General features: G+C 47.6%; 1 long non-coding RNA gene across 1 annotated transcript; it reads left to right on the forward strand.

Moving 5' to 3' along the window:
- The first annotated feature begins 1,903 nt into the window (after positions 1-1,903).
- On the forward strand, positions 1,904-18,410 carry LOC134418992 (uncharacterized). The gene is made up of 3 exons (XR_010027922.1): positions 1,904-1,979; positions 10,746-11,196; positions 18,158-18,410. It is a non-coding gene; the product is annotated as an uncharacterized LOC134418992 (long non-coding RNA).
- The last annotated feature ends 5,094 nt before the right edge of the window (positions 18,411-23,504 follow it).

Genomic DNA, 23,504 nt, shown 5'->3' on the forward strand with positions numbered 1-23,504 from the left:
CTGCGGCCGCCGGCCCGCCGCGGGAAGGGGAGCGGGCGGAGCAGCGGGGGGAGGAGGAGGAGGAGGAGGGCGGAGGAGGAGGAGAGAGGAGGAGAAGGAGGAGAGAAGAAGGAAAAATCCCGTGAACTCCTCGGGGTTGCTCTCGGCAGCCGGAGACCCCCGCCCGCCCGTCCGCCCGCCCCCTCGGGGCCGAGGTACCCCGTCTTCCGCACGACACCGACGTCCCGGGGACCCTCGCCCCGACGCGCCGCACGGCCGGAATAGGTCGAAATACGCTCGCCCGTGTCCCGACCGCGCCAGGGACCGCCCCCCAGGAGACCCGACCCCCCTCCATCCCCCCGGGACCCGGGCTCACCCCGGGGCCGAGGAGCCGCGGAGGGGAGCGGAGCCCGCCCGCGTTTCGCCTCCGAGCGAAGTTGCCACCAGCCCGGCGGGACCGAGTTAAAATGGCAGGGGGGAGGCGGGCAGGGGGAGGGGGCGTCCCGGGGGAAGGGGCCGGCGCTGCCCGTGCCGCGCACCCACCGGGCCTTTGTCCGCCGCTTCGTCCGCGGCTCCGGGCACGGCTCGGCTCGGCGGCACCGCGAGGGGCGGGGGGCCGGGGAAGAAACAGCCCCGGGAGGGAGGGAGGGCAGGAGGGGAGGGATGGAGCGGGCGGGGAGGTGACCCCCCCCCCGCTTCCCTCCGCGCCCGCGGGCAGGGGAAAAAGTTGCCGGCACGGCGCCCCCGGCCGCCTCCGCGCTCAGCGCCCGGCGCGGGGCCTCCTCCTGCCGCAGCCGGCGGGCGCGGCGCCCCACGGGGGGCGGCGGTGGGGCGCGGGGCGGCGGCGGCAGCGCAACTTCAGCATCGCTCCCGCCCTCCCGCCCTGCGCCGTCGGGGCGGGGCGGGGCGGGGGCGGCGGAGATGAAAGGGACCGCCGCCGTGACTGACACCGTGTCCGGGCCGGGAGGGCCGAGCGGCGGGGGCGGGGAGAGGAGGGGGCTGGGGCAGCGCCAGCGCCAGCGGGGAGGGAGGAGGGGGCGGGAGGGAGCGGGTGCGGGACTGCCCCCGGGCAAACTTTGCTCTGGCTGCGCGGAGTGGCCTCTGTGTCCGCGTGGGTACCTACACGCACACGTGTGCGTCTGTGTGTGCGTGTCCGCGTCGCGGCGGTGCGCCGGGCACTGCCGCTCCTCTCCCTTCCCAGCCAGGAGCCCGCCGAGGAGGGCACGGGCACTGGCTGCATCCCCGGGAAGGGCGGACAGACCTGCTTTTTTAGGGCTGCTTTGTTGAGCCTTCCCCATCGCCACATGGCGCTGCTCCGGTGTGGGAAGTGTGCGAGGGGTTGACCAGCCTCGCCCGCGCCCGCATCGGACGAAGGGCAGAATTAAGACATCCCCATTGAATCCAGCAAGTGCCCGGCAGAAACGAGTGGTAGCCCCCGAGAGACGGGGAGAAACCCGCCGGGGCGAGCTCGTCCCAGTTGCGGAGCGGTAAATGGAGCCAGAGCAGTAAGGGAGATTCATCTCTCCATCCTGTCCCGTTCCTCCAGCACCGCGCTGCCCCGTTAGCTCCCGGCTGATCCGGCATCACCCGGCGACAGGGCACGGGTGCAGTAAAAAAAAATCATCCACACAAAAGCAGGCGCTGCGCTTGGGGAGCGTCAGGATCCACAACTTTTATTTTGCGAACACGATGGGCGCACATTTTGCAGGAAACAACTTCCCAGTATTTTGGCATCGGAAAAGTGCGCTTTGTGCTTTGCACATGCCCCGTCAGGTTGCTAAACCTTCAAGCGCCGGGAACCGGAGGAACGGGAACATGTGGATGCTCAATCCGTTTTCGGCAGATGCTGGGCTCGGCACGGCGGCACTGCCGGCCGGGACACGGGCGGGCTGAGCCCGCTGCCCACGCCGCCGCCCGCGGTTCTCCGTAATCGTCCTCGAACGGGTAATTAAAATCCAGCTGAGAAATTAGACCCTCCAAACCCCGAGAAGGGGAGCAAGGTAGCGGGAAACGGGGGCGGGGTGGACTTGCCAAGTCGAACAAGTGCGTGAAATAAATGATCGAGAAAGGAAGAAATTAGAAATGTAACTTCTGGGAAAGGGCTTAATTGTGCAGTGCTCCCCAGATGCGAGGAGACCCTCTCTCTCCCGGAGACGGCTGCAGAGAGGCGATGGGGAAGCGGTTGTTTGGAAAACGACAGACAGCTCGGGGATGGTTCCTGAACGGAGACGCGCATCTCCGCATCCCTCCCGCCCCTCTTCCCTTTCCTGGCGCTCGGCGGGCACCGGACACCCGGGCCGGGCAAAGCTGCCCCGGGACGCTCCCGTTCTGAAAAAAAGACCTTTAAGGAGAGGCTGAGGTTTGGAACCCGCTCACCCGACGGGACGGGGCGGCCCGGGAGCAGGCAGGGACCCCGCCGGAGCAGCCGGCAGCGCGGCCACTCCTCCGTTTCGTTACCGTGTCCCCCTGGAAAAGCAGCCTCCCCCCGCCCCTCCGCCGTGCCTCTACGTGGGCTGGAGTCTTTCCCGGATCGGTTTTTTGGTGGAAGGATTTGAAAGGCAAAAAAGGGCCGGGGTGGGGGCGGCGGGACCGGGGCGGGGGAATGTGTGTGTGGAAACCGTAATGATTTACGACAAAAAGATAAACTCAGGAAACGTCAACTCCAACGACAGATTTGACTGGAGACAGCACAAAGCTGTCGCTTTACTCGCAGTCCTTGGGGCACGGCCGGAGGCGGGGGGCAAGGCCGGGGTACGGGGACGCCCCACGCTGGCCCCGCTCTCGCCCCCGGCGGGACCCGCCGCCCTCCCCGGGCCACCGAGAGCGCGCCCGCCGCCGTGCCCGGCTCCGCCGCGGCTACCGCGCCGTTCGGCGCTTTCGTAGCGCTGATTTTTGCGCTTTAGGCGTTTCTTATTTTTTTCTCTTTTGCTTTAAGCGTGAGTTTGTATTTTCCTGTGGTTTTGTTTTTGTTTTTTCTTTGTTTGTTGTTTAAATTTGGGCAGGTTTTGCTGGGTCGTTTGTTTTGGTCGTTTGAGTGGGTTTTAACATTTCAGAGTGAGTTGAGGAGTTTCTGTTTGGTGGGTCTTTTTGCATTTTCAGCGTTGAAGGGACCCGCACTTGGAGCACTCCCCGACGGCCAGCCCGGCTTGCCCGGGCTCAGGGCAGGGCGGGGGGCGCGACCGGGGAGGGCAAACCCGGTCCGGGGCGGGCTGGGCTCCAGCGCTCGGGCAGCGGGACGAGCCCCTGGAGCTTCAGGGGGGCTGCGAGGGGGGGACCCGCGGTGCCGCTGCCAACCCCTCCGGGGGCAGTGAGCGGGCGGGGACACACAGGACACTCTGGCGTGCGAAGCGGCGTCCGCCGGCGGCGCCCCCTATATAGGGGAAGGGCGGGAGCGGGGCGGGGCGGCGGCGCCTTTGATGTCCCGCCGGCGGCCCCTTTCATCCTGCCCGGCTCCCCCCCCGAGCTCTTTGTGTGACTAAATTTGGCAGGAGCATGGAGGCGCGCCAGGGCGCCCACGTGTGCGCCGAGCTCCCAGCTGAGAGAGCCGGGGTTTTCTTCCGGGTAAGGAGACAGCGGGGGAGATCAAAGAGTTTGGGGAGCTGGAGCCGAAATGTGCAGTGGAAATAAAGTGAAATAAAATAAATAAATAAATAAATAATAGAAAAGGGGGAAAAAAATAATGTGCAGTGGAAATAAAGTGAAATTAAATAAATAAATAATAGAAAAGGGGAAAAAAATTAATTTCTCCGTCCTGGACGCGTGCCAGTCAGAGGCAAGGGGAAGCAGGGGGAGCACATAGTGGTCGGGGGCACCGGCGGGAGGGGAAAAAATATTCTCGGAAAAGGAGTTTTTGATGAAAAGACAAAAAAAAAAAAAAAAAAAGAATAAAAAACAACCAACGAACCAGCAGACCGAGCCTTTTGTTTAAAGCCGCCGGGCTGTGGAGCCGAGCGGGCTCCGCCGGGAGGAGCCGTCCAGGAGCGCGGCCGGGCCAGGGCTGCGCGGCCGCGGGGCAAAACTCCCTCGTAGAGCCCGAGAAACGCCGCGCAACCAGCGGAAAGCATCCCCTTCTCCCGCCCGCGAGGCCGGTTCCGAGGCTCCGAGCGAGTCCTTGCGGGCAAACCCCCGCGGTTTTTCCTCCCCCTCGGAAGCGATGCCGAGGGTGGTCCCCGAGGGGAGCGTGCCCCGGGGCCAGGCGCCCTTTGCGGCAGCCCCCGCTGCTCCCCGCGGCTCCCGGCGGGCACGGCGCTGCCCAGGGACAGCGGCGCTGCCCTCCGGGCTGCGCTGGCACAGCCGGGCTGCGCCACGGGAACCCCGGGGCCCGCTGCCCCCCCCCGGGCCTGCGGGATGGTCACCCGGCCCTCGCTGCTCCCTCAGGACTGCAAAGCACAACAAAGAATGTTAGGTTTTAAAATTTCTCCAATCGAGCCTTCTCGGTGCCTTTTCAAGGCAATGTGACTGAATTATGCGTGTTCCCCGGGTCTGCGTTCGCCACCCCGTTTAGATAGCACCCGTGATTTATGTGCAAGTTGAATATATAGGCTGAATTCCCAAATTCCTTCTGAAGCAAATAAATCCTCCTCCTTCAGGACGTGGGGTGAGCAGGGCCAGAGCAGGGATGTGATGATTAGCCCTGGCTCTGCAGAGTTATCGCTGGTGTCCTGCACATCCCGCTGCTGCACAGCATCACTGGGGAGCCAGCCCCGGACTGCCTCAGCTTGCATGGATGTGTTTGCAAATATGGACCTGTCCTGTGCCTCTAAAACAAGGATAATACCTCAAAGGCATTTTCTACCCTGTGAGAATAAGTGCATTGTTGTGTTTAAAGAGACTCTTCTGATGAACGCCGTCGGGAAAGCTGTAAATAACAGATTGGGATTTTTTTGGGGGGGAAAACCCAGTGTCCTCTCTCACTCTTGTGTTGTACCAGGCACAGTCCCTTTGGTGATGCAGTCCCTTTTACAAGCACAGTGTCCAGATATCTGGCATACCTTTGGATGTGGGTCCATGTTTGGATTGCAGGCACTGTGGCTCACACTCCAAGGCTATGCCCAGCTGTTTATTGGGGTGGGTCACCTGCCGTGGCCTCCAGATGATGCTGATGCCAGTTCCTGGTAGCCTTGAGGGAACTTGGGTGTGGTGTGGAGGGGATTTCTCATTGCACTTAGGATCATTCCTGTCATGGTGGCTGAAAGAGATTCTTTCCAATAGTCAAGTCAAGAGGATTCTGCAGCATGAAGGGAACAATTCTGTATTTGGTGCAGATTTATATTTTAAATGGAGAAAAAAACCAAAATGGGAATAATATGTTCTGGTTTTGAAGACTCATTTATTATGAGCCTTTATGAAATACGAACTCATTTTTCAAATTTATAACAAAGGGCATCCTGGCTATGTTTCTAGCAGCTATATCAAAGAGTAACTGCACTTCTCATTTAAAGCTACTTTGAAAGAGATCACATGTAATAGGTATTAGGATATTAAGAGTGTATATGTGCTTTTTGCTTTTTAATTTACACATCCAGCTTTCCAGTTTTGGGATGCCATTAATGTTCTTAAACCAGAATTACTCTATTTAAAGAGCTAGGTTTTCTTAGCTCTTGCAACAACATAGGCTTTATGAGATTTGAGTGGGAAAATCTTACCAGTGTTACCAGTGCATTTTTACTCTAAGAGCTTTTGTTTAGAGGAAGGCATTGGTGGCTCAGATCTCATGAATATGTTATCTTATTTTGAGATTAAAATAGCTAGTAGTTAGTGAACGCTCCCCCTTTTTTTTTTTTTTTTTTTTTTTTAGTTGAAGATAAAATACAGGGCAAGTGGCATGTTTTATTGAAATAAGTGATGACACAAAGTAGCTTGCAAAGTAACCCTTACATTGAGCAGTGCCGTTGCAGGATTATTTCTGATGACTCATCAGATCAGATAATCCACAGCATGTGGATAAAAGGGGACGCAGGACTCAGAACTAAACCCAGAAAGCCACGCTTGGAAAAATGCAAAATCTGAGGTTAATGTTGTATTAAAGGTAAGACCTGAAAAGAGCACGGCAATGTGCTGCCCCCCAGCAGGGATTTTTAGCCTGGCATTTTTGAAAGGACCAAAGAGATGTTCAAAGGGAGCGGAGTAAAATATCCCTGAAGGGGCCTTTGAAAATCCAAACTTTAGTAGTTTTGTGGGACGCCACATTAATGTGAGATTCTAGCTGAAGAAATGTGTTTTAATTTCAGAGTAGCAGTTTTGCCCATTTGCGTCAACATTTCCTACTTTTTTGGAGGGGGAAGTTCAGCTCCTGAATAAATAAATGTTATACGTGTCCCAGAACAGATGAGATTTTCTCCATCCCTGGAGCCAGGATGCCACACCCAGGGGCAGTGTCTGTGGGCAGGCTTTCAAAGGCCCCTCCAGCCGAGTCCTGCTCCTGCACCTCTAGCTTGGACTCAGAAGGGCTGGTGAGTGTCTCACACTGCAGCTTCTTGGATGCGCCAGGGAAAGCCCCCGAGGGCCTTTTGCTGGGGTTTTGTGCTCGTGTCATTGGAAGCCTTATGCTGAAAATGTTTATTTCTATTTGTACTTGGTTTCACAGTGCAAAATTAGTATTTGGAGCTCCATAAGTACATGAGGTGTTTTGTAAAGCAGTCACCCTTTTACAATAGCCCTTGGCTTGGCTCTGGCTAGACCTGTTTTGGAATTCAGCATACACCAATTGATATATTCTGCCCAATACATAATGACCATGCAGAGCTGACTGTGCACCAGTGTTTCCTTGTGGCTTTTGAAATGGCGATCGCTCCCTTTCTGTGCTCCCAACGAAATCAAAGCATCTTGTAATCCTTTGCTTGTTTTTAAGTGACAGTAGTCCTCTGTTCCCTGACAAATATTGCCAGCAGAAGCCTGGTAGCTCCAGACAAGGTCCTTTGAAAGAGGTGGGAGGGGAGAGAGGCTCTGCAGGCAACTTTCCAGCAGCAGCTGTGCACTAACAGCATGGGAGTGTGGGAGGCTACTCCCGGGTTGGGAAGACAGTTCAGCAATGCAGTGAATGTGTGCTCATAGTACATGACTCCTATTTACTTTTTTTGAATTCCCTGACCTTTGTCTGACCAAATCCATCGCCAAAATGCAGCTGGATGGGGAGGGGGAGCAGCAGCCAGGCTGTACCAAGGACCCTGCTGCGCTTGGTGGAACACGCGGCACTCCCCCAGGGAAATGTTTAAGGACAGTGATGAGGTGGGGAGTTTTCCTTCTTGCTGAGAAAGTTACTTGGAGTTGGGTCTTATTTTACTGTACCATCTCTCACTTTCCATGGAAGCAAGTGCCATCAATTTGCCTGGCAGAGGTATTAAACTGTAACAGCTGAATGCCAGTCAAAGGCAGCGCTGTTTGATAGGGAAGTGCCAGAGAAAGAGGACTTTGCAGGAGTCTGGGGTATTGTTCAGAGTCTTGTGATCTCAGCTTCATCACAGCTTCACAGTTTCAGGTCTAGTAATGATCTGAAAATACAAGTCCTCATGGTGACTGGAAGGCAGAGAGGCACAACCTATAGGGTCAGCAGTTAGGGCTCACCTTTTGATGAAGAGCAAGATCAGTCTGAGTTGCAGCTGGCCATTTCACCTTCAGCTCCATTTTCCTTCGAGTGGGTCTCATGGACCCCTTGTGTCCATGTCTAGGGGAAACAGACAGTTTTGGCTTGGAATTAAGAATTTCAGAAAGACTCTCTAACACCGAGGGAAGTAAATAAATGTGAGCAAAAGTTCTGCAAGTTGTCGAAGGAGAACATCGCATGCAAGGAGATTTCAGTCAAATCCTGCAGAACCTGACTCATAATTGTGCTGGAGCAAGGACCTACAGATGAGACCCCATGCTGAGAAAGAGCTGATGGGGGTGACACTGAGGACAGTGTGGGGTAGAGGAGAAAATTGTAAGTGAATGGTGTCACATAAAATTCCGAAATTCCCTGTGTGGTGCTGTTCTGAGTCTCCCAGACCGCTTGTGGTTACTGCTGAGCTCAGCCAGAGCATGGATGCTCAGGCTGTCTCCAAGTAAGCCCTGCCTGAGGAGGAGAATGGTTTCTGCCCTGCTGGAGAAGGGTAATGGGAGACGGGGACCCTTTAGGCTGGCAGGGCTATTGCAGAGGGTGGAAGCAAGGGTTTGGATTGTGGCCCTTGTTGCTCATCTGCCAGGTTACACCATGATTGATCAGCCAGCTTCGGGTCTGCACATCTCCACAGAAAGCTGTGCTTTCTCTCCTGTTTCTACCTTGCCTCCTCTGCTGCTTTGTGCTGGTCAGAAGGAAGGAGCAGCTGCAGAACTTGCACGTCTGGGTGAGCCTCAGTCGTCAGCTGAGCCGCCAGCCCTTGCCCACGCAGCAAGGCTTTTCAACAAAACCAGAGACTCCGGATGAAAATACTCTTCCTGCCTAAAAGACTTTAATAACTTTTACTAACTTCAGCACCGTTTAAAACAATGTGTAATTAAATTATGAAGTTTCTTGCTGCAAGATGTTATGGAGTCTGACAGGATGAATGGATTCAGAAAAGGATTAAGCAAATTCATTTTGTCTATGAAACAACGGGTTGGATACAACTTCCAGCCTAAAAACTCCCTGAACCTCCAACTGCAGGCAGTCATTCTGGTCACATGAAGGTGATGCAGCACAGGAGTGCAGATTGGAAAAGCAAACACTGCAGAAAATTACTCAAATGCATGCTGTGATGGAAAAGTCAGAATCTGAATTTGCAGCATGCCATCAGTCACTGGCCTGAAGCTATAACCAAGATTGATACCAGCTGATGTATGCATGCTGCTACTTATGTTGATAATGAAATAAAACTTTCCCTGCTTTATTTGTCTGTCCCTTGAGGAATTCAGTTTTTCAGACCTCTCTCACAGCCAAGACTACTTTTTATTACATCTATTTGTGTTTGCTGGCTGTGAAGCATCTAAATAGTGTTTCATTAAAAAAAATCTTTATACGAGAAAGATCAGAAGCGTTCCATGGTATTTATTTTCCTTTAAAGAGGGTATCTTTGGCATGCAGACAGGCTGTGGCTAACTTAACCATTAAGAGTTAGCAAAGGATCATCCATGAGATATTCGCCATAACCAGAATAACATTAGATAATTAGAAAAAGCAGCTTTTAAAGGGATTTAATTTCATGTAAAATATATTATTTTGAATTTCAGTAAAGTTTTTCCTTGAATGCAAACAAACACCTTGTTATTTTGAGTTCTCTTCCTCTTAAGCACTGTGCATTTAGCCCTGATATGGGCATAGGATTCACCAGATTATTTTGCATTAGAAGAGTGCTATCTTTAGTGAGAGCAATTAAGGCAAAGGGGCTGCAGGCCAAAGCACTGGAGCTGTATAAGGATAGCAGAAGCTGTAGATTAATATGTATATTAATTACTTGGTTCCCTACTTGGAGCTATGAATAGTGAATTCTTTAATTAATGTTCCATTTTTAAGGTAGTTTATGGTTCACTAAAACCCAAAGCATTGGGAGGTTTTGCAGGTAGATGTTAAAATGGTGAAGCTACTACGGATGTTTTGGAAAAAACAGTTGAAGCAGACTGCAGAGGTGGATCCAGAGGGAGAGCATTTGGAGATGTCCAGGTACATTGCTTTATGCAAGCTCTTGCACAGGGCTGCAATAAGATGGGTTTCCTTCATCCATACCCTGAGCTGGGCTCTGGATTTGATGTTGTGTGACTGAATGTCTGGTTTGGGCAGGAAGGTCTCCCCTCTTGCTCCCCTCCATGGTTTATGGAGCTGCCCACACAGCCCCTGTTACACATGGTATGCTCTCCAAATTAACAGGTCTCTGCCCCAGAGAAGCTTATGCTCTGAAGGAAGTTCATATCTTTGAACTTATCTGAATTATCCTCATCTGGGGAAATGAATTCCTTCAGCTCATTCTCATCCCTCAGAAGCTCCTTGTCCCCTCAGTCACACTTTAGTCTCCCTCGTTACCGCTGCACATCCTCCCTGTGGACTCCTCCCACAGCTGGGCAAGCCTGCAAGATCCCCCGGGGCTGCTCCAGGGCAGCTGCCCAGTGCCCGAGCAGGGGAGGAGACCCTCCTAATGTGACTTTGTTCAGTTGATCTGGGGCTTGGCAAACATATGTGCCTTCAAAAGTCCTGGCTCTGACCTGGGAAACAGGTGGCACCTTATTAGCCTTTTCAAAGGGAGCTCTCCTGATCTGCTGTGTAATTTGGGCTCCTGTGTTAAATATAACTCAGTGTGCAGCGGTGCCTGTAACCATCGTGCTTGGGCCAGTGCCTGCCTGTCAGCTCCGTGGGGCTCTGCACAAGTGCAAGAGCTCCCACTGGGCATCCTCCCTCCAGGCTGAGGGTCTCTGCCTGTGGTGGCTGTCATCTGTCATGCAAGGAAAGGATCCTTTGTGCCCTACTCCCATCAAAAGCACTCCTCTATATGGTAGAGGAGGAAATGGCAGCAGCAGCAACACTCTTGACACTGATTCTGAGATCCATCCCTACCACAGAGCCACAGAATCAATGACATTGGAAAAGACCTCTGAAGTCATTGAGTCCAACCTATGACTGAACACCACCATGTCAACTAAGCCATGCCACCAAGTGCCACGTCCAATCTTTCCTTAAACACCCCCAGGGACAGTGACTCCTCCACCTCCACACATAGCCTATTCCAGTATCCAAATTCCCTGATGATAGACATCAGTGTAATGTAACTTAGGAAGTGTGTAATAGTTAACATTTTACTTCTCTGCCCCTTTTCCTCTGTCAGGAGCCTAAATGCCAGCCATCATCTGGGTGATGTGGACAATGCATGGCTTGAGATTGACCCAAGGGCTGAGCTTCCTTCAAAACTGCTGTGTGGCAGGAGGATCCCAGAGAGAGACATGGTTGCCATCAGGCCAAGGAAGAAAGAGTCCTTGCCCAACAGGACTGTTGGAAGTGGTTTCCACAATCTCTCCCTGGAAAGGCAAGAGGCAGCCAAACCAGGACCTTTTATTTGTTGTTGCCTGCTTGCCCTGCCTGAGTTCAGACCACGTAGCTGTAGGACATGTGAGCACACCTAGCTGAGCTGGTGTGGTGGCTGCACTTTCCATCAGCAATGAAAGGTTTTCTACTGTGCAACTTACTGAGCTGGGCTGTGCCAGTAACCAAAGTGCTTATCCCAGGAGGGATGAAGAGTTCACCATCTCTGTAAACAGTCCACCATCTCTTTTGTAAAGGTGAGTAGGTCTGGCCAACCAGTATAACCAGAAGGTGTTATCAGTAGGCATTTTTCAGGAATACTGATTTATTTAATTGACATAGAAACTATAAGGACAGCTCTCTAAGTTTGTAAGGCTTTAAAAGCTTAGACCAATTGAAATGGTTAGAAGAGCACAAACCTGCTCATTCAACTCTGTCAGCCCAGCTCCTCTCTCAGAACCCACCTCTGCTGGATGCAGCCTAGAAACATGTGATTTACAGTCCATGATGAGCCTTTGCTGATGCTGTCCTGGGAAAGGTGAGAAGAACTCTCCATAAAGCTGAAGGAGCCTCACAATAGCTACAGTACCCTGGAGCCCTTGCTCCTTCAAATTTCATAGCATCTGGCACAAGCAGCTCTCAGGTGTGATGGCTATGGAGTAGTGCATGCAGAAAAGCTGTGAGCCATTTGGAGCAAAGAAAAAGTAAGACACCTGAGAGTATGATGTCACATGGAAATTAGGGGCATTCAATAGTAATTGCACCTGCATGTTATTTATCAGCCACATTTTGGGGTTGTGTTGGCCTTTTTCTTAATGTGCATGAGGATCTGCCCCACTTCTCCATTGCTACCAAATTCTTAAGTTGTTTGACAGGATTTGGTCAAGTACACCATCCCATCAAGTTTGTGTGGGTTTTTCTGTGTTTCAACTTAGAAGTATTTTTTTTTCAGCAAAATTTTGGAGCAGGATTTATTTTCAGTTTCTTTGAGGCAGTTTGGAGCCAGAAAGGAACAAAAAAGCCTCCAAACACCAAAGGAAATGGTGCCACTGAACAAAGGGTATCTTGTTTGTAAACTTCCATTTTAAAGTGTTGGTGCATATTCTATCGGAACAGTTTTTCATTTTTCACTTACACAGTCCAATGTTTTAAATACTAACCTATTCAACAGTCGAGTACTTTTTAGGGCCCTTTGGAGTGTCTTTCCAGCGCTGCGTCTGTTTCTGAGAAAGCTGAGCTGTCTTCACTCCTGTGTATCGATCCTCCTAGATAATGTATCCAGAGAGAAAAAGGAGAGAGTGTTTCAGTTTGCAGAGAAGCACAACTGAGGAGAGGGAGCTGAATCTGTCCTATAATCTGTCAGCTGCAGAGCCTTCATCACTGAATGATCCTCACCTCGTGTTTCTTGCAGCACAAGAGCAAGACTCTATTTCAGAAAAATAACAACCCAGGAACAAAATAAATTAAAAAAACTCCCAACACTCCCTTGCTCCCCCCTCAATTTTCCTTTGAATCAAGACATGGTTTAACCAGGAGAACTTTTTTTCTCTGCACTTTTACCTCAATATTTCTGTCTACCTTTCTGTGCCTCTCTCTGCTGCCAAAGCTAAGTGTTTGCTGAATTAAATAAACCATGCTGCATTGACAGAGCTCGTGAATGCTGCTATTGTCACCAGAATCCCTCTTGCTGGTCTGACCCCAAATCCTAATGCCAACTGTGGTGCAGTCACAGTGAACAAGAATTGATCATGCTGACGGGACTAAGAGACTCTCCAAAAGGTGATTTTGTAGGCTGGTTTTGTCAGCATGTGACAAAACTTTGGATATGTTACATCTGGTCTTGTTTGGAATCACTCCTGTCAGAAAAGGTTTTTTAAAAAAGTAAATGCTCAACACATTCAAGAAAAGCTCTTGTCATATGGCTAAAAGCCCCCAGGTAATCATTTCAGTTACAGGGTCGTTAATGATATTGGATTTAATGGATTTCCAGTGTTTGCATAATGCAATAGGGGATCCACAAGGAAATGGATTCTTCCTATCTGTATTGTGGGGAAGAACTTAGGGCTGATGCAATATAAAGTCTCTAAGATGAAAAATTAGAGTAATTTGACACAAGATAGTTTCTTAAGTCCTGAACAGGAGAGGTCTGAATTTTCAAAGCAAAACTGTAATAATTAAAATCTCCTAATTTTGCATATCTTAAATGCCTACATGCTGTTGTATATTCTAGAACCCCATACTACTGAGAAGTTAATATAAAATATTAGGTCTACTCTTTTTTTGTGTGAGGTCTAGAGGCAAACATGTCCAACTTAGAATCCAGTTTGTCTTTGTCAAACTATCCAGGAAAAGAACATCCCACCTCAAATCCTCTGCCATTATGTCCTCTGGCTCCTGTTGTTACTTCTCCTTGTGGACATGCTGAGCAGCAGCTGCAGCAGAAGATTTGCCTTTGGTAGCTCTGGTGAGGAGCTGATAGCTCAGACCAGTATTGGAGTTCCAAAAGAGGCATTCACCTGTGGGTTTCAATTTCTCTTCCAACACATTTGCATGAGGCAGCATTAGAACCCTTTTCAGCAAGGTTTTCCTCTTCACTTTGTCTTCCTTTCTGACAATCAGCACAAACCCCTCGATGTGGTTGTACAGAGCGCTGCTGCATGAATGACCTGAGCTGAATGCAGGCACTGTGTTCCACTGACACACATCCTCACCTGAGAAAACCTGAGAACCAGGGTTTCTCCCAGAATGGGCACTCCCTGTGTGAGCTTTACAGAAATAAGGGGAATTGTCTTCTTCCACCTTAAGGCATGAGGAGAAGTGTCCTAGTCTGTAATAGTTTTAGGTTTGTTAGCAGAAGCTCTGGCCATCAGGGCTTGCTCTGTTCAGGCTCTGGTGTCCCGGAGGATTGCAGGAGCACCAGCTCTCCTGAGCTTTGGAGGCAATGCAAGAGCGTGGCAGGAGGAAATCCCTTCCTTCCTCAGCCAGGGGAGACGGAGACCTGCACATTTACAGAATCTCTTGTTCAAACAGCGATGTCAACCTTGCCATGGCAGTGATCAGCAGAACCCAGGTTACCATTTGACTCCTGCTATGCAAGCAGAGGCTAGCACGAGCCAAACTGATAATTCACATCCCCCAGAATTCAGATTGCACCTCAGAAGTGACTCTTTAAAAGCTTTGGAATAATTATTTCACCTGTAGTTGGAATTTTTTTTTCTCCAGGCTCAACTTACAGTTTATAAATATGTGAGACAGGCGATTGGTAATTCAGTTTATAGTTTGTATGAACCCTGAAGCTTATGTCAATGCTGTTATCTATTATAGAAATGCAAACATGCTCTTTGATGTGTTATTCTCAGTGACTTGGGAGGATAAAGACGGAATACTCTATGGGCATTTGTAAAAGAAATTCAGAAATTGCAAGTCTACTAGAGCCTAACAACATATTTTCATTTATTTTTTTTCTCCTTTGCAATATGCTTGATTACAGTAACTGAAAAACAAGAGAAATATTACTTCCATCTAGATTTCTGCATTGGGAGAGCCCAAACTGGCTCCCCTGCTATGCCAAAAGCTCTTTTTGGAGTACACCAAACGTGTTTTGTATTACTGTAGAAGGGAAATTTGGTGCCACAGATGTGGATTTATTCTGTTGGACAGATTTCCTTGCTATAGGAGCACCTCCTGCTGGCTCTGCACTGCGCTGCCCTTGCACTGCCCGTGTTTCCCAGACTTGGGAATAAAAAATGGAGCCATGGGAGGGTTCTGGAGATAGAGGAGAGCGGTCAAGTCATGGTGGGACCAGTTCTGCGGCTGTGAAGGGTGAGAGGGAAGGCTCCAGAGACTGACACTTCCCAGTCTGATACAGATTCATATTTCTACAGTCCCTAGTGAGGTGTTGGTACTCCACTAACTCAGTTTGGGGGAAACACACTGTCTGCTCCCACGTGCCTGCAGTGACCCAGGCAGCTGGGAGTCCACAGAACAGCTGGGAGTAAAACTTGATAATAGTAGGTGACAGAGAGCAAACAGACATTGTGTTTGTCCCTGATAGCTTCAGTTTCTCCATGAAAAATAGCTCAGAATGCTTTTCCACACAAAATGCATTTTTTTTTCCTTTAAAGAAGAATGTATAGTGGCTTTGTGGTCATGTTAGTGAATTTTTTTTGAAAATATAAAAGCAAGATATTAATATGTCCTTTTTGATTTCAGTGGCTTTTTTTCCAAACAATTTCTTCCTTTAAGGTTTTTTGGGGGTTTTTTGTGTCTTTTGGGTGGTTTTTTTTTTGTTTGTTTCTTTGTTTTGTTGTTGTTGTTTGGGTTTTTTTAGGAGGCAGTTACAAAATAGTTTTTAAAAAATAAATAAAGTCAGCCTACAAATGAAACGTTAAAGCTAAGTGAAATAAGCTATCCTGACCAGAGTGCTTTTCTTCCTTGGAAAACTAAACCAGTTGAAAACACTTGCTGTCATTCTGATGCACAAGAAAAATAAGTCCAAAATATCAACATTTTCCCCAGAATGAGAACAGTGCCAGCTCTGACATGTTTCCTTTGGTGATCAAAGCTCTTGGGATGGCTGGAGATGACATGAAGAAAACGTGGTTTGTTCGTTTAAATGCAGTGGGTGGGGAGCATGAGAGAGCAGAGTGTTGTAGGGAGCAGGACTCAAGCGCAAAATGAGCAGCGAAGATCTGCTCAGCAACGCCTTCTCCTCGCACTAAGCACTAGCACTGCAGTAAGGAGCACCTAAAGGCTCCTGTTGTTGTTATTCCTATGGTCTAGAAAGGGGCTGCTGAAGCACCAGTGAAGAAGCACGAGGAGACACAGACCTTGTCTCTACAGCAGTTAAACTTCTGGTCTACAAAGGGATGACCCATGGTTTATTAAAAAAGCATTTTCTTCTTTACCGCCCTGTGTTACTATTGTGACACACCCTGGAGAAAGCCCAGCAGGCCACTGCAGTGCCGTGCCCTGGTATCAGGCACTGTCTGTCTGTCTGTCTGTCCGTCTGTGCCCTCCGGCTGTCCCTGCAGCCCTCCCTCGGTCACTTGTCCCTTGGGGCTCCTGGGGACGGTGCCACCAGGGTGAGCAGCAGGGATCGGGTGACAGCCACTGCAAGTGCTCAGCCGGGACAGTGCCCTCCGTCCTGCATCCTGCAGGGCACACATTTTACAGGAAGAAAAATAGGGGAAAAAATTCAGAAATGCTGTAGAAAATGGTTTAAAACTTCTCTGGAACTACTTTGGTAAATCTTGCTGCTTGTAAAGCCAGACTCCTTTTATCTCATAGGAACTGAAAGGCAGAAGAAAATTATGACTAACATATTTTTAAGAATTAGAAAAAAATCACCTAACCCCACATATTTGGAATATCAGAATATTACCATTTAAGGCTGCGATTTTCAAAAGAGCTTATGGGATTGTGGCACCCAGACCCACTCCTGCCCCCATGGAAATGCATATTAATTTGCTATCAACTTCCATGTGAGGGATCAAAACTCTTCAACTCTCACTGCATTTCCCTGGGAGGTTGGTGAGTGTTGCAAAAATCCCAGCTCAAACCTCCTCACTGTCACTCTCTTTTCAGAGGAAATTCAGTGACTATTGCAAAAATCCCAGGCTGAACAGCCCAATAGCTCCTGGCTTTCAGGGCAGGAAGCAAACTCTGTGCATCCCACCCAAAACCAGCAGCAATCTCTCTTCTCCAGTTCAGAGGGGTTTGACACTTTTTGCCTTTTACATCCCTCATGCTGGACAATCAATGAGCTGATTATTGAGCCTGATGGTGATCAGGTTGTGATGGGTTTCTGTTATTTGGGCACTGAGAAGAATCCATGTCTGGGCAAAAGAAAGCAATCCTTGATCTGGATGTAGGGACCCATTTCTATTAAGTAGTTACTGTTTGAAAGGTGTCCAAAACCAGGAGGTCTCATGAGCTGGGCTGGGGCTGGGGCTGTGGTGCCTTCAGGGCCCCCCATGGCAGGAAGGAAATTATGAATCTGAGTCCATGCTCTTAGAAGGCTAATTTATTATTATATCATATCATATCATATCATATCATATCATATCATATCATATCATATCATATCATATTATGCTATACTAAAACGATACTAAAGAATAGAGAAAGGATACTTACAGAAGGCTTAACAAGATACTAATTAAAAACTCATTACTCTCTCCAGAGTCCCAACACAGCTGGACAATGATTGGTCATTAAGTAAGAACAATTCACATGTTGGATAAACAATCTCCAACCACATTCCAAAGCAGCAGAACACAGGAGAAGCAAATGAGATAATATTGTTTTCCTTTTTCTCTGAGGCTTCTCTGCTTCCCAGGAGAAGAATCCTGTGCAAGGGGGTTTTTCAGAAAATGACAGAGACACTGGGGCAGTCATAAACACACATTCCCAGCCCATTCCAGCTGTACCAGTCCATTTTACGATTTAACTCTGTGTGTGTGTGTGTGTGTGTGTGTGTGTGTGTGAGGGTGCTGGCATGGGGCTGCACATCCTGCTGCATGTCACACATGCAGTTTCTTCTGCTCACAGAAGAAACAAATCTGCTTTACACCAACAGCTCTGGGTCTCTGCTTGTTAGACAAAAACACCACTTACAAACACATAAACCAGCCGTGCTTGCCTGTGCTCTCAGAGCAATGGTAATTACATTGATTTTTGGCCAGTCCTGTCATATTTACTCCACCAAATTGATTAACCTATGTAATGAGTACAGGACTGTGACCAATACTGACCCCACATCAAAGCCTGATCTTGCTGCAGTGTGCTGACCTGAATTTTAATTGTTCAGTAGGTTTTGTAATTAAACCGTAAATGTGCTAAAGAAGAGATTAGGCATTTCAGCTAGTAGTGAGTGTATTTTTTCCCAGGTGTGCCAATTGTGTACATTATAAAATGTCCAATGCCTGCCTCAATACACGAAGATCTAACAACAATGCCATTTCACAGATGACTAAAGCTTCTTCTATTATTTTTTTTGCTTCATATATTAAAATATGGAAAAAACGTAATTTGTATCCTAAAATTTTCTATATACAATATTGTGTGGCACTAAAACTCTTGCATGTAAATGTATGTAAATAAATCAACAATGAATAAATTAGGACTTCAAGTCTTTGTGAAGTTCCCACAGGCTTGTACACTTGGTCCTCAGAGTCCAAAGGAACTACTGCAGACAGATGTGTTTTTGTTCTTCAGGATCATCAGTGTGGCACATCTGTTGCTTCAGCCAGTGGCTATGCCAGACTTGAGAGAAGACACGTTGCTCATTAAATGAAGACAACTATCATAAATAAACTAGAACATTTGGAAAACTACCCATGCCTCACTTTTGTTTGAAAGAAACTTCCCTTTTGGAAGTTCTCACAACATAAAAGAGAGGAACTGCACTGCCTCATTCCACATGAGTCTTTCCTCTTTAATTTTTCTGGAGAAAAACACGTGTTTCAACATCTGGGCTTCCAGCAAATGTTGCCTCCTACCTCATGTGCCTGCTCCTTTGGCAGGGAGGAATCCAGTGTCTCTGTTGGTGCAGCTCCCTGCTTTATTTTCGACCACACAGTGGAGATGGTGCTAGAAGGAGGTGGGTTAATCTGGAATTGGGTGGGTTGTGCTAGAAGGGAGCAACTGGGAAGAAGATCCATCTTTCATTCATAAAATTTAGTTTGAAACACATGGGGAGAATTAGGAGCTACATTTTCATCTTCATGAGCTGGGATTTGGGAGCCTGCCTTGAGATTTATTCAAGACCATGAATCTGGTTTGAAACTGTTCTTCGTTGGTGTGCTTGTGCTTCTTCCATCTCCCTGTGATTTAGTCCATCTTCCTGTGATGGGTCTCACCAGAACTCAGAAAAGGTGATTGACTCTGGGTTTCATTGTGAGTAGAGAGCTTGGCTGAAGGAAGAGCAAGACCAGGTTTCTTTCCTAGAGGAAGGCTGTTCTGCATAAAGAATAATGAGGGCAAGATGATAAAATGTGTCATGTTTGGGGAGTAGCAGTCTGAGACACAGGCTATTTGTCTCATAGATTTGGTAGCCAGAGTTCATCTAGAATTGGCAAAAAAAAAAAAAAAAGAAAAGTAGTCATCTATTGATACTTGGAAAAAAAAAATTGAATGTAGATATGTAATTTACTGGAATGGTGAGACAGTCCTCATCTTATCTTTTTGATTAAAAAAAATCACCCTGCAGACTACAGAGTACCCACCTAGCACTGAATAGTGTCCTGTAGGCACTGATCTTTACATAATAATGACAACTTATTCTCCAATAAGAGACAATCTCTGCCTTGCTTTTCTTTCCTGTGCTCGGCCCAGAAATCCGAAAGGCAGCTCTGGGGAGATTTTTCTTTCAATGGGGAAGTGTTTTGTTCAGCCACGTAGTCGAGTTCACCAGCTGGATGTGTTTTTCCCTTTGCATTGTGCTCCAGGATGCCTTGGTCCGTGATGAGAGCCTCAGAATCCAGCTGAGCATTGCTTGTGTGTGAACTTCCCTGCCTGCTTCCCTGCACAGGTTCCTCAGGCACAAGACTCTGCAGGCTATTTTGGTTGGTCCTGCCATGAAGGTATTTTCTGCATGCTGGAGTTTTTAAGAGTGTTGATTTATGTCATTTTGACAGCAACATGCTGAATTTTTCTACCATTTTGCAACTGTTTTTCATCCATTTAAGCATGTGACCAGCCTTGATAAATCAGTGAGGACTCTTAAATGCTGACTGTGGGAATCTGTGAAGAGTGATGCCTTCATTATCACACTTGAATATGCACTGAACCTTGCTTCCCTGTCCAGAGGCACCGTCTCCTCCACAGAATACACCCTACCTGCCATGCCTGACTTTCTTGGAAGTATTTGCAAGAACTGTGCTTTAAGTAAAACACCTGTGACCTAAATAAAACAATGTAGCCCCTCTAAAAACACCAATGCATTGTATTCTTTAAGAGTGAATGCATACACCTGTAAGAGCAGATTTTAGATTGCTAACAAGACCTCCACATTTTCCAGCTGTGACAAAAGACCTTGCAGTGCATAACCATGAGTCCAAACAAAACTATGTAAATATGCCAGATAAATAAAAGTTTTTGCTTGCAAGAGATGTCAAGCTCTATGAAATAGGTTTGGGCTCTTAAATTGAGACAACAGTTTTCAAATAAAATTAAATGAGGTAACCAAAGACTGAAACCCTAATATAAGAATTAAGAGGCAAGAAAAGTCATAAACAAATTACTGATATATAATTTTAAGGTAAATATGTTAATTTAAAATAAGTTTGCATACCCATTTGAAAGATGTAATTTCAAGAGAGAATAACCAGTTTAAAATTAATATAATTTATTAACAATTAAAAATTATAACACAAGCTGAGCGAGGTTGGAGGTGAAATATTGAGTTTCCTTTGATAGGTAGAGTAATTATGAAGTATGCTTTTGAAGTTCAAGAAGAGAGCCTTAGGACACAACATTTTTTAAAGTAAAAATTGGCTTGCACTCTGTTCAAGTGATTTATTTTGCACTAAGAAATGGGTGTGAGACATGATGTGATTTAAAATGTCATCCCTTGATGGAACTGCTTGAGGGTGACATCATTTTTTTTCTTTTTTTTCCTCTACTTTTATTTATGTATTTGGCTGCTTTATTTCTAAAGTTTTCTATCTTAGGGAATCTAATGAAATCACGTAGATATTTAAAAAAAACCCAAGCCATCAACACCTTTGCCATCCCCCAAATAAAGCTTTCCCCTAAAGTTCAGGGAGCTGAAAGCTGGACTCTGGAGGGAGCCCCTGGGAAGGAGCAGAGTTTTCAGCTGCACTATGTCATCTGTGTTGTGGCCAGCTTTGAGGAATTCCACATGGAACAAAGGCTGCAGGAGTGCTGCTTCAAGGAGTCTTCCAGACCAGGCTGTCCCACACTTCCCTGGACAGGGAGAGCTGCTCCTCCTCTGCCCTCTCCTGCTTTTTCTGCAGGGACCCGGACATTGCTCCCCCTCTTACAGGTTTTCTCTGAGGCAGAGCGCTGTGCAATACACGTGGCAGCCAACACCATGGCTTTTGGGACACCTTTGCTTGCACTGGGCCTCCCTGCCAGGGGCAGGCAAAGCTGGCTCTTGTGGAGCAGGCCCAGAGGACAGAGGCTGTGCTGTGGCCAAAAGACACCCTTGCCTTGCAGACCTGCCTCTTGAGAAGCTTTTGCTTAACCTCAATGGTGTTTTTGTATGCCTGGGGATTTTTATCATAGATCTCACAAATTTTGTTGAAAGCCCTAGCTGTTGGAGACAGAGGATTTACGTGAGAATGTCATAAATTTAACTTAAATGTGAGTCCCATGATGTTTTGCCTACTGGTAGCTGAATAGTTCTTCAGAGTCCTGGCTGGGACAAGATTCTGGACACACAGAGTGCAGTTGGGTAGCTGTAGGGCAGATCCACCCATGCTTGTTATATACAGAAATATAAAAAAAAATAACCCAAACAAACAAAGCAACACCACCACCCCTCCCAAACACCCCCTCCCCATCCCCCAAAAACAACTCCCCTAGGAAAAAAAAACCAAACTGGACAACAAACCCTTCAAGTTTCATACAGATGTGTTCTGGAAAGCCATAGGATATGGATGGTCTCTCTCTGAGCTCTGCAGGCTGAATGACTGAGAACAAGGGCACTGTGTCTTGTCACCAGCATGAAAACGTTATAACCTAACACACACAGGCACAGATCTGCTGAGTAAGAGAAGCCACTTTTTTCCTCGTCATTTTTTCAGCTGAAATTGCCATCTAATCTAAAACATGGCAGTCTTGCTGAAAGTCTGTGAATTCTCTTTGTATGAGGAGCTGTAGCAAAGTTCATAGCCAGACTTGTTATGAAAAGACAGAAGTTAAAAATAGCTGCACAGTCAGGGAGCAGGATCCAGCTCTAAATGGGTGGCCCAGTTTGCTCTCACAGTCGAGTATCATAAACAAAAGCCAACCCTTTTGTTTTTAGGCTGCTGCTGATAGCCTTTTCTTTTCCATGGGGAAATGATGGTGCTTTCCTATAATTTGACAACTTTCAACTCTTTTCGTGGTCTTTGTGAAAGGTCTGTGCCAGCAAAGTGCCAGGGCCCTTTCGTCTGCAAGCAGGACTTCTTTGGGAAGGTATTATTCATGGAGGAGAGGGAGTAGCTGTTTATCTTTTTTACTGAAGAATGTTGGAAAGATTTCTGCAGGAACTTTGCAAGGAGCTCGCAACACTTTTCTTCTGGGCCTGCTGCAGAAGTTGCTGCCCTGGTTAGCAGACAGAATTGCTGCTGCAGTGGGAGATGGATTGGCTCCTTTTCTGCTCTGACAGCCACGAGGCTGCATGAATTCCACAGCCTGGTGATCTGGGTGGAGCAGTTCTGGAGGATTCATCCCAGCTGGGTCTCACACCAGGTGGCAAAACAAACCATAAAGGGCTGAGGGGCTGGGGGAGTGGGTTCCCTTCTTTCCTGCTGTGCTGTGGGCAGGGATTGCTGTGGGTGATGCTGCCCTCCTCGACGCACAAGGGAGAAAGCTGAGCCTTTGAAAAAGGAGGAGAGGGTAAGCAATATCTAAACTGGCATAACTCTGTCATAACTGGAAGTTTGGGGCTTTTAAAAAATGCTTGCTTGAGGAACTGAGTCAGTTCTGTGTTTTTTAAATTGTGTTGATCCCCAGCCTGGATGAAGCCTGTGTTTTATTACTTTGCAGGCTGTGTATATTAAATATAGCACAGAGAGGTCTCTCTAGCCATTTATGAAATGGGAGAATAATATTTATTGATATTACAAGTTTTTTTTTTCCCCTGAGGTAATTTTTTCTTCTGTTTTTAACTGTAAACCTTCTGAGGCTTGGTTCTTGTCTTGTGTGACTGCTTGGTGCCAAGCAGAGATGGTGTTAAAGGCAGACTGTAAAAAGTGCCATAAAATCCGTGGATGCATGGGCTAAAGAGTGAAAAGTCATTCCTTTATTTTAGCTACTTAAAATGGTGACAGTCCATGGAAAGCTGTAGGCATGTTCTCCATTACTAACTCATATTTTAATATGTGGTCTTGTGGGAGCAAAAACATCTGCTGTTTTCCTAAAGCTGGTATTCCTAATACTTTATACCTCTGATGCAGTGTGAGGGATAAAGTCAAAATATGTATCTGTTGCCCAAGATATGTTTGATGATATTGTAGCCTGTGATGTCCTATTGCTGAATCAGCTCTTGCAGAAGAAGTCTGGAAATCTGTTACAAAGCTGGGAAACACACGGCTAATCCGTAAAACCTTAAATATATGTAAAGCAATGTGCAAATGACACCTACTAACTGGAAATTGCTACAGACAAAAGAGATCTGGCAGCTGAATCACAAAAATATTATTCAAAGTAAATACTTACACCAAATTAATAGCCTAGGAACAGTTCCACCACTCAGACAGCCTTCAGAAGTATCAACTGGTTTGAAAGAGTGGGCTGCTGTTAAAGTAATAATGAATCCAGCCTTGTCCTTGCTCCTTGGTATTCTCCAGGCTTTCTCTGGCTGGGTGTTTTGACTGCTGTGAGGATTTAAAAG

This window comes from Melospiza melodia, chromosome 5 (genome assembly GCF_035770615.1).
Source record: "Melospiza melodia melodia isolate bMelMel2 chromosome 5, bMelMel2.pri, whole genome shotgun sequence".
NCBI lineage: Eukaryota > Metazoa > Chordata > Aves > Passeriformes > Passerellidae > Melospiza > Melospiza melodia.